The sequence below is a fragment of the Pan troglodytes genome, chromosome 7, assembly GCF_028858775.2.
Source record: "Pan troglodytes isolate AG18354 chromosome 7, NHGRI_mPanTro3-v2.0_pri, whole genome shotgun sequence".
NCBI lineage: Eukaryota > Metazoa > Chordata > Mammalia > Primates > Hominidae > Pan > Pan troglodytes.
In genome coordinates, this window is record NC_072405.2 from 58,485,585 (window position 1) to 58,501,695 (window position 16,111).

The 16,111-nt window shown below is 36.9% G+C and overlaps 1 protein-coding gene and 1 long non-coding RNA gene across 7 annotated transcripts in view; one reads left to right on the forward strand and one right to left on the reverse strand.

Moving 5' to 3' along the window:
- The first annotated feature begins 2,383 nt into the window (after positions 1–2,383).
- SNTG1 (syntrophin gamma 1) overlaps positions 2,384–16,111 on the forward strand; it is an 869,847-nt gene continuing 856,119 nt past the window's right edge. Inside the window, exons 1-2 of one of the 6 annotated variants that reach the window (XM_016959458.4) lie at positions 2,387–3,243; positions 3,620–4,431. The gene's annotated coding sequence lies outside the window, so the exon portion shown is untranslated. Of the gene's footprint in view, positions 4,432–16,111 lie in introns of all 6 variants that reach the window. The other 5 variants (XM_016959459.4, XM_063817091.1, XM_009455347.5 and 2 more) reach the window with 5 other exon arrangements.
- On the reverse strand, positions 12,793–13,609 carry LOC107976306 (uncharacterized). The gene is made up of 2 exons (XR_001720173.4): positions 13,507–13,609; positions 12,793–13,020 (listed from the first exon to the last, which is right to left on the reverse strand). It is a non-coding gene; the product is annotated as an uncharacterized LOC107976306 (long non-coding RNA).

Consider the following 16,111-nt stretch of genomic DNA (forward strand, 5'->3'; position numbering starts at 1 on the left):
TGACCACAATTCAGCAAAATAGAACTCCTTAGCTGAGTAGAGGTATGATTGAGTAAGGGATCTTACATTCAAAGGGGGCAAAAGAAAATACAACTCAGTAACATTTCATCTGAAAACCCATAGAAGGATATTTTAAAATAGGATCACTGTTCCAATTCAGAAATAATTGGTAATAGATATGTAATATTTATTTGTACTTGGACACAATTTAAAAAAGCAGCTCAAAATTATACTGAAGATGTTAAAACTGTTAATTGAAAAGGGTTCAGATATGGGTATAGGCCTATTACAGCTCTATATCTATTAGGAAACATGAAGTAAACACAGAAATAATTAGAAATATATATTAACAAAAAATAGAACCTTTAAATGGAACCACCAGTTTTTCAATTGAGGTCTAAAAATTGTGAGCAAATGATACTCCACAGATGATAGGTGCTACTACCTATTTTTGTAGAAATATACAAGATATACAAAGTTTTTACATATGTTGATTTTTGCATATGACAGTTTATGAGGCTGGCAAAAATTATGATTATTATCACCATTTTACATATAGTAATGAGATGCGAAAATAGGAGGCTTCCGGAAGTGACACAGCCAACGTTTCACATAGTGTATAATGACGATTCATTTAGATCATATTGTATGGCGGTTTCAACTTACATTTCAAACTTCCTGACCCAAAGGACTTCCAATTGTTTACAAAATGTTCCACAAACTATTACGTTTTCTAAGATTTTTGCACTGCGTAGAGTGGACTAGAGGGGAATTATATCCTAGTTTTATAGAGAGGGATTGAATGAGCCAGTTTAGAATTCACAGTAATGATGCTAGGTTACTACATTTTCTTGTGCATATAATGCTTCATGTATTGTTTTGATTATTTATATTCACATTTTACTATATTTACATTTTTAAAATCATGGCAACTTAAATTAAGAATGTTTTTAAAAAATCATTTAAAAAAGACTTTGGAAAATCTGCTCCCGGGGTGAAATTTCTTAACATAATTCTTTAATTCACCTCAGCTTATTTGTCCCTTGGTTTTGTTATGTTGTACTTCATTTATATTCATTTGTAGCATCAGATGTTAGGCCGTATTTAATTTTCATCATCTTGATTTCCATAACTGGTTATACAACTTGATGAGAAAAAATATAAAGTGGATTTTGCTTCTTGAAGAAAAGACATCAAACTATCATAATCATACTGGGACTGTCAGTTCGTATTAATCAGCTGTTTCTGTTTTCTTTTACTGGCAGGACAGAGGGAGGGGGATAGAAAGATTGAGAGAGACCGCATAAAACTCAATCCGTGCTCAGGAAGAAGAGAATCTGTTCTTCTAGGTCTGAATAATCAAGTGCATATGTTTTTAATTAGCAACATCTTTGTACTCTCTGCTTCATTTAAATGCTCTTATTTGGTGTGTTGATTTTCTGTGATTATTCATGTTTCCGTATGTCCTGATAAAATAATTTTAACAATCAATTAAATCAACCTTAGTAAGCATAGAATTAAATACAGCAGAGAAAAGCTTCTTTGCTGACAAGGACGGATAGCCCCTGATTAGCATAACCCTCACACGGGGGGTTTGTTTTAATCATCTAACAAAAAGGGGGCATTTTCTGAAACACACACGACAGGTATTGTTTCTGCAGAAAAAAGAGGCACGTGTTTGACCACATTTGTCTAAGGAAAAGGGAAACTTCATTTACTATAACCTTAAGCAACGTTTTCACATGGACTGAAAAGCAAAAGACCCCCTTAAAAATTAGCCTCAAGCAGCAGATACTCTCTTTTTAGGTTTGTGTGTCTCCGTGAGGTCAGATGGATTCCCCAAACACGGTTTTAGAGAGAATCACAACCTTTAATAGATCCTCTGTTAAAAAAGACTGTTAGAGAAAGCTGACCAAGGGCTTCGTTCCACGGCGACCGTTTCCTGCGTATGCAGCTCCACACAGCGACCGCGGCCTGCAATGCGCGGAGCACAGCGCGGCCCCTTCCAGCCGGAGCTCGCGAGCCGCGGTGGCGGCTGGTGGCCACCCCAGGGAAATAAAGCCATTGCTGCTGCAGCAAAATGGCTCAAAGTTCAACCAAAGTCTGGCCTTTTCCTGTGAGTAAATACGCGGCCTGTTTGGTTTTCCGTCCCGAGTGATTCCCGGCTCAATAACGTTTCTCCTCCAGGGAGCCCACTGGAACTCCACTGGCTGTGCCGCCTCCTCGCGCGTCCCCCGCGCGCGCCGCAGGCCGGTGCTTGGAGAGCCCAATGTCCCCGGGAGGGAAGATCCCCTACCTGGAATGGATGGTTCCAGACCAGCGGGAACGCGCTCTAATCCTTGATGGAAGCAAGCGTGGGAGGAAAGCACAACATCTAGGACTTCCCTCTAGTGTCAGAACAGGAAGAAGAACCTGAGAAGTCGCCGGGGAAGGGAGGCCAGGAGCAGGCGTCCGGCCCCTTCCCACAGCCCGGGAGAAACTAGTGGTGCGCCCCGCCCCTCCCGGACCCCCGTCCCCACCACACACACTAGTCTTTCTCGAATTTCCTCTCATGTCTATCAATAACCTCCTGGTGCAGAAATCTACACTGCACAAGTTAGGAGCCTGCAAGGGCGGGCGGTGTTACAGTCTCTCTCTTTCCATCTTCCCCTTTTACTCCACATAGTTTCAAAGGTCCACATGGCCCTGGTTTTGACCAGTTTTCCAACAGTTTCAACGTTATGTATTTCAACTTCCCGTCTCAGTTCACTGGCGTCTGCACCCGTTGCCGAGTGTGGGTGGCTGAGCCCTGGGTGACAGCACTCGGGACCACGCACCCATACCCTTCTTTATGCTCGTTGTCAGCCAGTTGCCAAGAGCAGGAGTGAAGAGCCTGCAAGGCCCGGGAGAGCGCGGATTCCGGAGTAGGGAGGCGAGGGGGAAGCGTGGGAGACCAGAGGGAAAATGGGCTGAAAAGCCAAGCAAAAAAACAACGTAAATTGGGCTTTGCTCTGGCTTTACAAAGGCAGAGATTGTCGAGCCCTCTGACTGTCTTTGTGCCTTCTTTATCCCGTCTTTTGTGAAATAAGCCGTTTTCTGCCCCCACTGCAGGAGCCTAGGCTGTGGGCGACTCGCTAGCAATGCCCTGGGCCTCCAAGCTCCCTGCTCGCTGAGCTCAGCGCTGACACTCACAGGAGCTGCGTTCGCCGGATCCTCTGAGAGGCTCTGCAACGATCCCGATCCAATTCAGCAGCGTTTTAAAAGGTAGCCGAGTGCAGATGCTTTTCCTTGTCTTTTTCATTCTTTCATTCTCTGTCTTTTAAAATTTTAACAATAACCTATCATTTCCGCGTGGAGGGTCTAAGAATCTTCACTGGGTTTAATTTAGGAATTTCAAATTGGGTTTCTCAAAATTTGAATGTGGTCCCCTTAATTGGTAATCAAGATTGAGGAGTTTTCCAAAATATCCCTTTTCATCTTATGTAATTAAAGATCCACGAGCTTTCCAAAGAAGCTCTGGATTTTCCACGGTAGAAATCTATATATTTTTTCTCTCTCTCCCTCTCTCTCTCTCTCTGCCTCTCTCGTGCGTGTGTGTGCGCGCCCCTGTGAGTGCGTTTTCTTTCATTTCTGGCATTAGAAAACTCGTGCAGGGCCACTGAAAAGTCAGGGGAGGCTCAGATGTTATTTCCCACGGATTCCTGTTTTTCCAGAAACGTTGTCACCAAATAAGTATGAGACTGTTAATTTGGAGAAACAATTAGCCCCTACAAAAAAAAAGAAAAAGAAAAAGAAAAAGAAAAAAAGAACCGGAGGGGAGAAGGCTAGGGCGGAAGACAAGGAAGCTGCTGCTTGGATTCGCTGGTGGAGGAAAGTGCGACCTGGACCTGAGCTTGGGGGCTCCCGTCCCCTTGCTTCAGCACCAGAGGGGATGGACAGCGTCTCCGGACTGAGCTGCAGCCACAGGGACGGAACTACGCTGCCGCCGCCGCTGTCCTTGCCGCCACTGTCGTCGCCACGGGCAGCTGGGCTACTTGCTCCTCGCAGCTAAAAGGCGGTGCCTCCTATTACCCCCTCGCGTCCCGGCCCCCTTTCTTAATGGATGAAAAGTACCCCTCCCTCTACACCTGCTGTACCTAAGGACAGGACTCTGAGGAGTACTCTTGCTCCACGGATTAAACTCTCAGCAGCAACTTCAACAATCATTTTTCTATAGGGGCCTGGGAGGAATTCTGGAGGAGAGTAAAGTCGAAGTTCTTAGAAGCTCTGAGAAATCATGGGCCGTGCGGTAGGGGTTGAAATGCTCAAAGGCCCACACTTCTTGAAATAAACAGAATGGTCTTGAGTGGATTGCAACTCTTTTGGAAATAGCTTTGTAAAAAGAGGGTGGAGAGCTACTCAAAATTCTACGTTAGAGAGACTGAAAAGACATCTACTTTCATTGCTCGGCAGGTAAGTGATAGCGCTATTATTTTTGTTTTTTTAAACTCTAATGACTTGTCTTATGGTTTAACAGAAAGATCATAAGCAGTGTAATTTTTTCTGGGGTTAACGGGGAGACAAGCAATTTTGTTTTAAAATAATTGTTTCTGGATCATTGTGTGACAAGAAGAATCAAAATAACATACATGTTGCCTTACATAATTACAGTAAACTTTTAGCTGGCCATTTTTCTTATTGCTTATCTAATATCTTTTTGGATCTGTGCATATCTTGTTTATTTTTTCCTAAAACTAATGCAATCGTTTGGCAAGATAATTTTGTTGTCTTATGTATGCCATAAAAAGTGATCCTGTCTGTGTTACATAGTATGCAAGACTAAAAAAGTTAAAATAGAGAGGGTTTAACCATGCCCTCTAACATATTTTATATTGTTATACTAAACTATGCATGGGAACAAATACATGTATACATATACACCAGATTTCTCACTCCATGCCAACCTCCAAGTATACCTACACCTGTAGGATCTTATGTAAGGAGACACTCATATTTTTACTTAGCACCCTCTTTCCAGCCTTTGAAAGCTCAAGATTGCTTTCTCAAACCTGATCTGCCAGAAAGCAGAAAATGAGAAGCTTTAGTGTGCCTCTTTAGGAGAGCTGGATTTCAAAATCATTCTAACTTGTTAGTTCTGCAAAATACATTTGTCAGTGAAATCCAGAAAGTGATAGGGACCAGTAGGTTCCCAAAAAAACATAAACTTTAAAATGCTAATTAAATCTGTTTTCTGTTGATTCTTATTTCTAGTCTTCCCCTGGAGCTTTAAAATTACAATCTTTCACAGTGACCTTGATAAGCATTCTGATTTAATAAAAAGGGTCACTGGGCAAAAGCAGTTACACAAATTTATAACCCGTGCCTGACATTTCACTAAGAATCCGATCAATTCCAATGAGTACATTCAGTTCAGTGAAGAGTTTTGACTTGCAAGGATGGAATTTTACAGTCATGTAAATACATGTGATGAGATATGCATAATCAACTCTGTGAAAAGAGTCTACCCCTTTGAAAAATTACAGGAGATCTTTAGGTTTTACTTTTAATTTCACTGGTTGTGTGTAACGATAGTAAAATGGCTCTAATGCATATCTATACGTACCTTCCTTCTCAATTTTAACACAAAAATCATTGGAGGCCGTTACAGTGGCATTCATTGGTGGGGTGATGTCCTCTTGTTTTATATTGGCTGAGTGTAGCAATTACTCTGAGGAAAAATCATTCTTAACTGTCACCACTTACCATGAACCTGCTTGCTTAGCAGAAAAGGAGCAGAGGCATCTATGTCACTGAGCTCCTTGGGGGCTCTGTTGCCCTATATAGGTCAAGAATGATTATCTGAGGAGGAGAAACATGTATCATTGATTTGGATTCCTTCTCAGAAAACCTACAATGTGCTCTTAACACAATCCTTTTTTTCCTCAGTGGGAGAGGTATGGAAGTGAAATTATCACATGGAAGACTTAATCATATTTTAAGAGAGTTACAGCATGTCGTTAGACAATTATTTTGGCTGTCAATTAATTAACACAGAGGGACTCCCCTAGTCAGTAGGGCATAAAATGTAAGCAGAGAATGTGTTTCAAGAAGCACTCCTCTGTGTATATGGCCACAGTTCCCTCCTCAGGGGCAGAGGGGGCAGGCTTTCTCTATGTGTAACTGAAATCTCACAAAGTGAAAGTTACCTTTGCCTAATCCCTTAGGAGATTTAGTCACAGAAATACGTAACTCTAATTCACCCCAAACTCATGAAAGTGCATGGAAACCCTTGTCAATCCTTATCTGTAGGGAAATGTCCTTACATTGAGATAGAGTTTGGGAAAGCAACTTAATGCCTACCTAATGCTAATCTCTAATTGTAAAGTAGGTAGTCAAACAAACAAACAAAAAGGGGGTAGTGGAAACCAATCTTCATTATTATTGCACAGAATCACTTGTCTTTAAAGAAAAATCAACATTTTATTAAGGGATATCTGTACCCCACTAAGGACATCTATTTGCTTTGATAGTTATTTTGTTTTGCTAAAGAAAAAGGATGCATGAGGTCTTGGGAGTACCAAACACACTATCTTTTCCCCATTAAAAAAAAAAAAAAAGTTTTATTGGATAAGACTAAGTGTTGTTGGCTGTTGCTTACATTTGAGACTCAAAAGAGAAAAGTGAGATGGGATTACATAATCTAGAAAATGTAAAGTATATATAGGACCAGAGGATAATTTAAAATGAGCCCTGGAATCCATTCAATTGCCTTCTTCCAAAATGTTATAGAAACACTTCTTGATTAATTTTTGCATAGACTATATAAATATTACTTGTATATTCTAATGTAATTATTAATACCATGAAATCATATTGGATTTTAATGCTCACAGTTTGCCTTTGGAGTTATTTACTTGGGTTTCAATCAAGTTCAAACATTTATCAAAAAATATAAAAGTAAAAAATGACTACTGCTAATATTTAGTAATTGGCTGTTTTTGACCACTTAAAGATTTATAAATTCCAAGCAGCTAGCCTGCTTACTCACCTAGTTCTGTTAAGCAAGACAAAAGCCACTAGGAAAGAAAAAAGCATATTGTAAGCTAGAAATTATTTCCGTAGTAATCTCACCTTCCCAGAAATCTGTACAGTGTGTTATAGAATAGAATTCAAATGGAGAGAGATCTCTTATTTGGTATTTTCTTCCTATTTAGCTTAGCAGAGTGAGCACATAGCATGTGTTGGAACAGACAACATCCTGTGGTAAGAAACATGTTACACATCATGTTATAGGGAAACAAGTACTACTTGACAGTCAAAAGATCAGAATTTTTTAACTGCTGGCCATAAGATCTTTTACAAGTCACTCAATCCACTGCAGCTGAATTTTTCTTCCTTAAATTTGGGGATTCTTTACTTTTCAATGAAGACACAATAATTTATATACAGCTGATACCTGAACACTCATGAGATAAGTGAATGATGCCTACTTTGTGGGATAGTGGAAAGTCGAAATTCAATGATTTTGAGGGTGTTTTGGAAACAAGTGTTATATCTGTGAGTTATTATAAATAATTTCCAATAGCATTCATTCATTCATCAAAAAAATCCCACTAATTACTAAATAACAGGCACATCCCTTATACTTAACAACTCTCAGCATAGGGAATATAATACTTCCCTGATAATTCAGCAGTCATTTCCTTTACATCTCTTAATGGTATAAATATAAGTGATATTCAATGAAGGTGGACTTGGTTTCAAAAATATTTTATTACTCAGAACTGACACCACATTCTATATCAATTGGACAAACTTAGTTGACCTGAGTTTATTTCAACAACTTTCATTTTGACCTTCAAAGAATCTATCACGTCGTGTCATAATTTTCTAGTTTATAAAGGAGGATTAATGTTTGTCATTAGTGATATTGATAAGGAAACTCATAGGATGAAATAGACTTCAAAACTCCATATCCTAAAACATGCAGAAAGCATTGTGATTTGACTGCTGGCTTGTGAGCATAGAGTGAAATGTGGACAACATGCGGGCTGATCTAAGGGGCTAGCCTGGAAATGCTGTTAAGATGTTGTTTTGATTTAGTCCAAAGCCTAGATTTTATTCATAGGCCTCTTTAGGACATCTCTTTAGAAAACCAAATAAGCAGTATTTCATTGCTTATTTGCTTTTCTTAGTCGGGTTTTAAACGTCACTATGATTTTTTCAATGTAATTTATCAACATTTGGTCTGTATAGATTTCTAGACTATCACTAAAAATATACTGACAGTATGCTTAGGAAATATAAGTCAATGTTTGGTGTTACAGTTATTTCCAGCATTGTTTTGTGGTTAAATTATATAATTGCACCAGAGATAAAAAATTATATCATCACTTACTTAGTAATATAATTCAGATTTTTTTTTTGTCAAATACACACACACACACACAAAAACCCAGAAACAGTCAAAAACATAAAATGAAAAAGAACTGAGAGTAAGAGGTCATTAAAATAATGTCTTGAGGCCAGAGAATTTATCTTTGAATTATCCTTAAATTTTCACTGTGAAGTTTCTTCAGCACATTCTACACACTGAAAGAGTCAGAAAATCATTTTGGGTCTCCTGAATTTGGTCTTCAATTTGTCAGCAAAGATAAAGTGATCATGTTATATTTTTTTTCAAAAAGAGTATCATTAAATCAATTCATTTGAATACTTGCTTATTATCACTTCATCATATGTAATGTACATACTTGAAGATATTTTTAAAATTAAAAATTGTGAAGTAATTATATGCTCTATGTTTAACAAATTTACTCACAATTTCGGTCTAAGATTTAGTTTTTTAAAAGAATAAGTAATTGCCTGGTAAATTCACTAAATAAGCTAATAGAAAATAGAAATCTTTTAGAAATGGCGCCAAAATTTTAACAATAATGTGTTACTTATATAAAACTATGAAAAGGCCAAGTACAGTGGCTCATGCCTATAATCCCAACACTTTGGGATACCGAGGCAAGAGGATCACTTGAAGCCAGGAGTTCAAGACCAGCCTAGGCACCACAGTGAGACCTCGTTTCTTCAATAGAAAAAAAAAGGTAAAAAATAAAAAAATAATATCTGGGTGTGGTGAATGTGCCTGTAGTCTCAGCTACTCAGGAGGCTGAGGTAGGAGGATCACTTGAGCCCAGCAGTTTGAGGCTGCAGTGAGATATAATCACATCACTGCACTCCAGCCTGAATGAGATTCTATCTCAAAAAAATATATATATTAAAAATAATAAATTTTATTTGAATCTTCTCAAGGGGAGCCACAGTGAGAAATAAGTATGTGAGATTAAGAAATTTAGAGTATAGATGAGAAAAGAGTATTTTATGGTTAAAAATGCATCCAGTACACACAAAATCTGAGGTTCAACATGGTTTGTCATCAATTGGTTGTGTGGACTTGGGTAAATCACTTTATCTTAATTTAACTGCTCATCTATATCCTTGGTCCTGTTGGTAAATCATTATTATGTCCATGAGAAAATAAACAATGTCTATGTTTAGTTGAACTCATAAACTTTCCTTCCACATCTGTCATGCCATTCTTCTTGAAAATGTTTCCATGCTCTCATGGTGGAACATACATGGGATTTAGAATCAGACTTAAGTTCGAATCCTGTTATAGAAATGGCATTAATGACAAAAACTTGGGCAAGGAATGTGAAGTCTCTAAGTCTGATGTCCACTGCCGTGTGTTGCTGGGAACAGTTAATGAGCAAATTGTATACAATGGCTAGTACATTGCCAGAGATTTGTTGAAGCTGGTGAGTGTTATGACTTAGCCTGTTAGACTAGTCTATGCACATGGCTCTGATCAACTACCGCTCTCTCATTTCTCCAGATAAATCCCCCATGCTTTATATTCTCTTCCAAACATACTATCCTCATCACCACATAGTTCTTTTGTTAATGCTTTGTTCTAGACTTTCCCTTTTCTGTTTTCTTATTCAAACCTATATCTCTTTGCATAGATTGTAAATTCAAATGCCCTCAGGGTGCAGGCAGTTCCTGTAAGGAGGGAGGCTAGCCAGTGAGATCTGCATCACACTGCAGAAAGTGAGCCCGTCAAGAGTCCTCGACTCAGCTCTGCTCAGTTAGAACAAAACGTGAGAACTGAAAACAGATAATTTTGTGTGAAATCTACTTTTTGTTTTACCTAATTTAATTGTTAAAATTTTGCATGTAGCGAAACAGACTGCATGCTAGATTCCACACATAGCTGCCGAACCTTTTCGTTTCCCATTTCAGTGATATTTAATAGAAACCCTAAATTGAAATATTTAGTCAGATTTTTTCCAGACCTTTTTGTTTTTATCTAGAAATGAGACAATGAACCACGACTTGATGAAAAGGTTCATCTTAATATGTTTTTACAATTTTAAAATAAATAAACCTAAAAAATAATGAGTGGCTGAGATAAAATAGATACTTCATGTTTTTGAATGGGCAAAAGTTTTGTGGGGAAAAATTAACTCATAGAACAAATAGAAATGAAGATAGGTCAATAATATTACATAATATGTTTTATTCCAGCATCTTTTCCAGCTACTGTTTTTGCCCCTCATACACATGCAACAGCTACAATAACCCAGATAATAACATTGATTAACAGTGAGACTAAGAAAAGATTATTAGTTATTGACTAATATCTGCAAATATCCCTTCTTCCCAGAATACAAATTTTCTACTTTTGTGCCTACTCATATGTGTAAAAACAGATAATTTCTTTAGAAAGTTATTTTTTACATTTCATCAGCAAATTATAACACACTCTATAGAATATTCTGCTGGGTTTCACAAATTGGAGGCAGATGTCTTATTGTATGTTCAGTGATGTAAGTCCACACACCCACACAACCGCACAAACACAGGGATGGATAAGATTATGCTTTGGTTTGATATATGGCAATTTTTTTTTGTAATTTCTTCTTTTCTAATCCTTGTTAATAGTGACTGTGCCAAAGAGAAAAACAATTCTGCAGTTATTGATGGAAAAAAAGGAGCTTATTTTGCCTAATTGGTATTTGTATATTTTAATTTCTTTTTTTGCTAGAAGTGACAAAATCCCAGCTTAAAGTGGCTTAATCCAAATAAGCAACTAAATAAAAAATATATTTGCAAAAGAGAATTACTGGCTTATGCAGTAGCAGATTATAGCAGGTATGGCTTGATTAAAGTGTTCAAATACTATCCGCATTCTTCAGTGTTGTCTTCATTCCAAAGTACGGTTTGCCTACGTGATAAGATTTGCCTCTTTCTCTGTTCTCACTGTCTTTCTCCCTCACTCCTGTCTATGTTTCTGTTTCTGTCTGTCTCTTTTCTCCCCCTCTCCATCATCTCTTTCTCTGTCTTACTCACCTCCTTACCAGTTATAGGTCTACAGTGTTTCCTTCCCAAATCCAGTTCACTTCCTCAATAGTTCCAGTAGATGTACTGGGATTGACCAAGGGAATATTACATATTGGGCTGGATCTTGAAGTAGGATGGGCTTTACAAAACCACACTGATTGAGGGGTATTAGTTATTGACTAATATCTGCAAATATTCCCTCTTCCCAGAATACAAATGACTAGCATAGTGCAGTTTTCAGCGAAAGGGGAGACTACATTAAAGGATAGAAAAGAACAACACTTGTCCTCTACAATACTAGCGAAGAATCTACCCAAGATTTCTAAGTCACTGAATTTATCTACTGCTGAGGGAATACTCAGCAAAAGTGGGCTCATTGGCTTGTTGTTTCTCTAAAAGCTTTTTTTCCCTAAGGAAAGAATGTCTTAAGATGAAATGTTTGACTTTAAATGTAATTAACATATCAAAGTTTTGTGGGTGTCCTTTTACTATATTATTAACAAATGAATAATATGAAAACGACACACAAGTGGATTAAAAAATCATTGGGGGTAAAAAAAATAGTTATTCCAGAACAGTTATTTTTTCTATATTTGGTGACTTTTTTCAGTAGTTTTAAATGATATTTCCTTATTTTACATATGGTGAAGCCTGTTCCAGCTTAGCTAGACTATTTCCCTTTTGTTTTCCTGGTCTGGTTTTAATCTTGAAGAAGTAAAACTCCCGAAAGTAGATTAATCTACTTGTGTACATTTTACACCATTATTATAGATAAGCCAATCAAGAGTAATACAATAGGGCACACTTAGAGTCAAAGTAAGTCAGATTGTGGTAGTTTGTCAAATTCATTAACTTCATAAATTAACTTTATTTTTCTCTTCAAACACATCTTTTTCTCAACTTAAGACTTCTTTTAAGCAATTAGAGAAAACTAAAATATGTCCATTATCCACCTAAGTCATTTGCTTTTATTTTCCATATTGTGTTCTTTTCCAAGAAATCTCCTTGAAGTTGGAACTAGAAGTTTCAGTATAAAGTCTTCATAGGGCATAATAAATGCATTTTGGAAAATGTAACCCTACACTTTAGTTTCCATTCGTAATACTATTTTCTCACATTCTATGTGTTATTCATGATTGTTAGAGTCCTGTTTTAGGGAATCTCATGTGATTCTCACAGCAGGACTAGGAAGCTGACTTTTTCATTCCTGTTTTGCAAATGGGACAATCAAGCTCCAGGAAAGTTAAATGCTTCTCTATAGATTAAGTCAAAATTGAGATTTAGGATCAATATTTAATGCTTTTCTATTCATAAGTGGTTTAGGAAGAAAAACTGCCTCTCTTCTTATAACACCTATTATAGGCTTGACTTGCTTTAGATTGCAGTAAATAAATAAAAAAAATCAACAACAACAACAACAACAACAAACAGAACAGCTGAATTTCATTGACTTTAGTTTTACTAACTAAGTAACTGGAGGCGTTTAGATTCTCAAGAATCTTGAAGGGTTCATGTGTTATCTTGATCTTAATCTTATACAAACAGAGAGGTTTTTGGACAGCATAATCACATGTTGAAAGTCATATTTTACAAGCTTCAGGGAACCATGGTGGACCAGGGTTGATTCTATTGCAGAATTCAGACTTGAGATGATGAGAGCTGGACCTAATTGGGTGAAGTTTAGAAATTAGCCTATTAAAACTAAATGACTAGATGTTAGTGATGCCACTATCAAATAAAACAAGAATCAGGAGGAGGCCAAATGAGATAGTGTTGTTGTGTACTAGGTAAATGCTCACATAAGTAAGTGTGAAATACGCTTCTTTGGAAGGAAAGATGTGATACCTGACATGGGACATGTCAAATGGATAATGAGAGGACATAACAGCCAAATGCAGGTGAAGAACCCATTAATTTTAGAAAGAGGGTAAAACCTGACCTATCTAACTCAGAGCTACTGAAGTGGAGATTACTGCTAAAGCTATGAAAATTTATTAGCTATTTGAGGGAATAAAAGAAAAACAATTGTTTACAGACATAAATATCTTTCAAAAGTAAGAAAAAAATAAGAGAAAAGAAGGTCATAAAAGAGTCGTAGAAAGTGTAGGGGAAAGGTATAAAGGAAAATGCATACAGTTCTAACAAACATACCATGGTTAACAGTGTTGATACTGCACAGAGGTGAAAGGAATGGATGTCTGAGATTCCTTTGGGTTTGCTCAAAAGCAGATCACGGGGCATCCTGGAGAGAACGATTTCTGAAAAACGATTAACATAATGTTTGGACTGTCAGATCCTCAAGATCAAATCAAGGATAGACAGTAGAAAGATCACGTTCATTCTAGGAAGATAGTAGGGATCAGAAGGGATTTTGTGACAAGGGAAAAGCACTGCAGAATTATTGCTGACAATGTGTGTTATCTCCCTTATTGCTTCCGGTTTACAGCCTGCTTTAGAATTAGGTGATACTGCATTTCTGGGAATATGAGTGCTTTGTTGCATTTGATCACATCAGGTCTGTCTGTGGTGATTAAGGTCTAGTGATTGGAATTATAAATGAGAGTATAGTCAACCAAAAAGATACACATACTACCTGGGAAGACATCTGTTTAAAGTTTTCTTTTCTCCACCTCATTATATATTCAATTTTAAGTGATCATGTAAAATATGCATAAAATATACACATAAAATAGTCAATAGTTGCTCATTTGTTTTAGCCACTGAAAATTGACTGAGTTCTCCACTTGGAACATGTAAGGTAGTGTTGACTTTACTTGAAAGGCTGACATCCATTTCAGATAATGGTGTCTCTTTTTATTTTATCATCCTATTATATTCTCTTCTATGTGATTTGTCTTCTCTGCCTTTCATGTTGTGTACAATTTTCATATTTTTCTAAAAGAAATTTTGGAGCATGAAGAATGCATGCAAGCGGTCTGCAGACCCATCTAAACTTTGTTAGTAGACTTTATATCTCACTGTGGCTCAATGACCTGGAAGATAAACTGGCCCTGTCTGTTCCATCAGAACAACAGGAATTTCCCGAGTTCAGGCAAACAGAAGTTTGCTTTTGTCTGATACTCAAATTTCTCTCTCAATCACTCAGATTCTCCAGATAATTGCCTGGCTTTTTTCTTGGTACTAGAGGAGTGAATTATCTACTTTCTGGAGGCCAATTAAGTTTTCTAAACCACTAGTGGGCATTTCAGCAATTACCTTTTCAGTGCACTAAAAAGCTCCTCAGTAACCCAAAAGAATTAATGTACCACCAAACAGTGGGCAATTTATTCCCTCACCACTGATGAGGGCAGACAGTTTAGAGCATTAATGGGAGCATTTACATTGAGTCACAGTGAAGTATGGAGTCACTGAGCTTTGGTGAAGCTAACCCATGGAGGGTGAGGAGGTGTTTATCACTGTGGAGAAGGGAGGAGAGACAAAGGAGATGATCCCTACCCTTAAAAGCTGTAGATAATGCTGTCAGCCATTATCTGGAAGGAATTCCTATATCATCATCTGTATATTTGGCAATAATAGGCAAGTTAACAACCTATGGTCATGAATAATTATCTGGTTTTAGAGTTGTATAAAAGTATTCTTTGTGAAATAATCAACTCTTTTATTTTTTCATGTACTGACCATTGCTATTTTTATCCTGGTCCTGTTTGTGAAATGGGATAATTTATTTCTGTCAACTAAAAAAATCAATGACTTGGATGTAAATGAACCTACTACATGTAACTGGTTTTGGTTTTAACTCTTCTCCTGTTTTTCTCCATAAATGTACTGATAAATGTAATGATTCGTGTCTACTTTATTAATTACTGCTATTTCCTGCTGCGGTTGATATTCCACCTGAAATATCTGGAAATTCAACTGAAAGAATTGTTTAAGGCCCTTTTTCTTAGGTCTCATGAATCATATTTCAAGCAATATATGCATATTACTACATACCATTCTACCGAATAACTCAAAGATATCCCACCTTGTTTTTAGGAGATATTGTCAAAAACATTGACAAATACCAAAGATTTCCTAGTCATGCTTACGAATTGATAAAATTGTTTGGAGAACTAAACAATTCTACTATGTATAATTCAATGTTGGGATTTTGTTAAAAGATATAATTCATTTAAATCTTACCCAATCTTTATTTCTGTGAAACATTTTTGGGAGGGGAAAATATGGATAAAATAGGCCTAATAGTAGAATAATCAATTAAATGAAGCCTAGAAATTATTTACATTATTTTTATAAGCATATAAAGTCTTCAATAGCCTATTTTCTTCTGAGGAGAATTAACAAAATTCCAAATGAAATACAGTCTCTTCCTTCAATGTGTACTTCCAGAACATTTGCATAAGATCTTCACTGTAATGAAGCCAAATTACTCAGCCTTTTCACGTTTATAAAGGATACATGTTAAGACATTGAGTCCTAGGAGGAAGATGGCACTTAAATAAATGAAAGTTTTGAGCATCAATCTCAGACTATATTATAACTGCTCCTAATGAACATGGAATTTAAACAACTGGAACAAATCCAATAAGGAGAAAAAAAAAAAGGTTTGGCATCTGATGAATTACTTAGCATATCTTTTTGTAAAGAATAAAAGCTCTCTGGCTTCCAACAAAGAGTTTGTGAGCTGTATGGCAGTGTTTTGAACAAGGAGATCATTTATAAATGCTGTCTTTATTTGGGAAATAATTATGGGATGCAGCTGCAAGTTTTAATGACTTTTAATAAAGTATGTTAT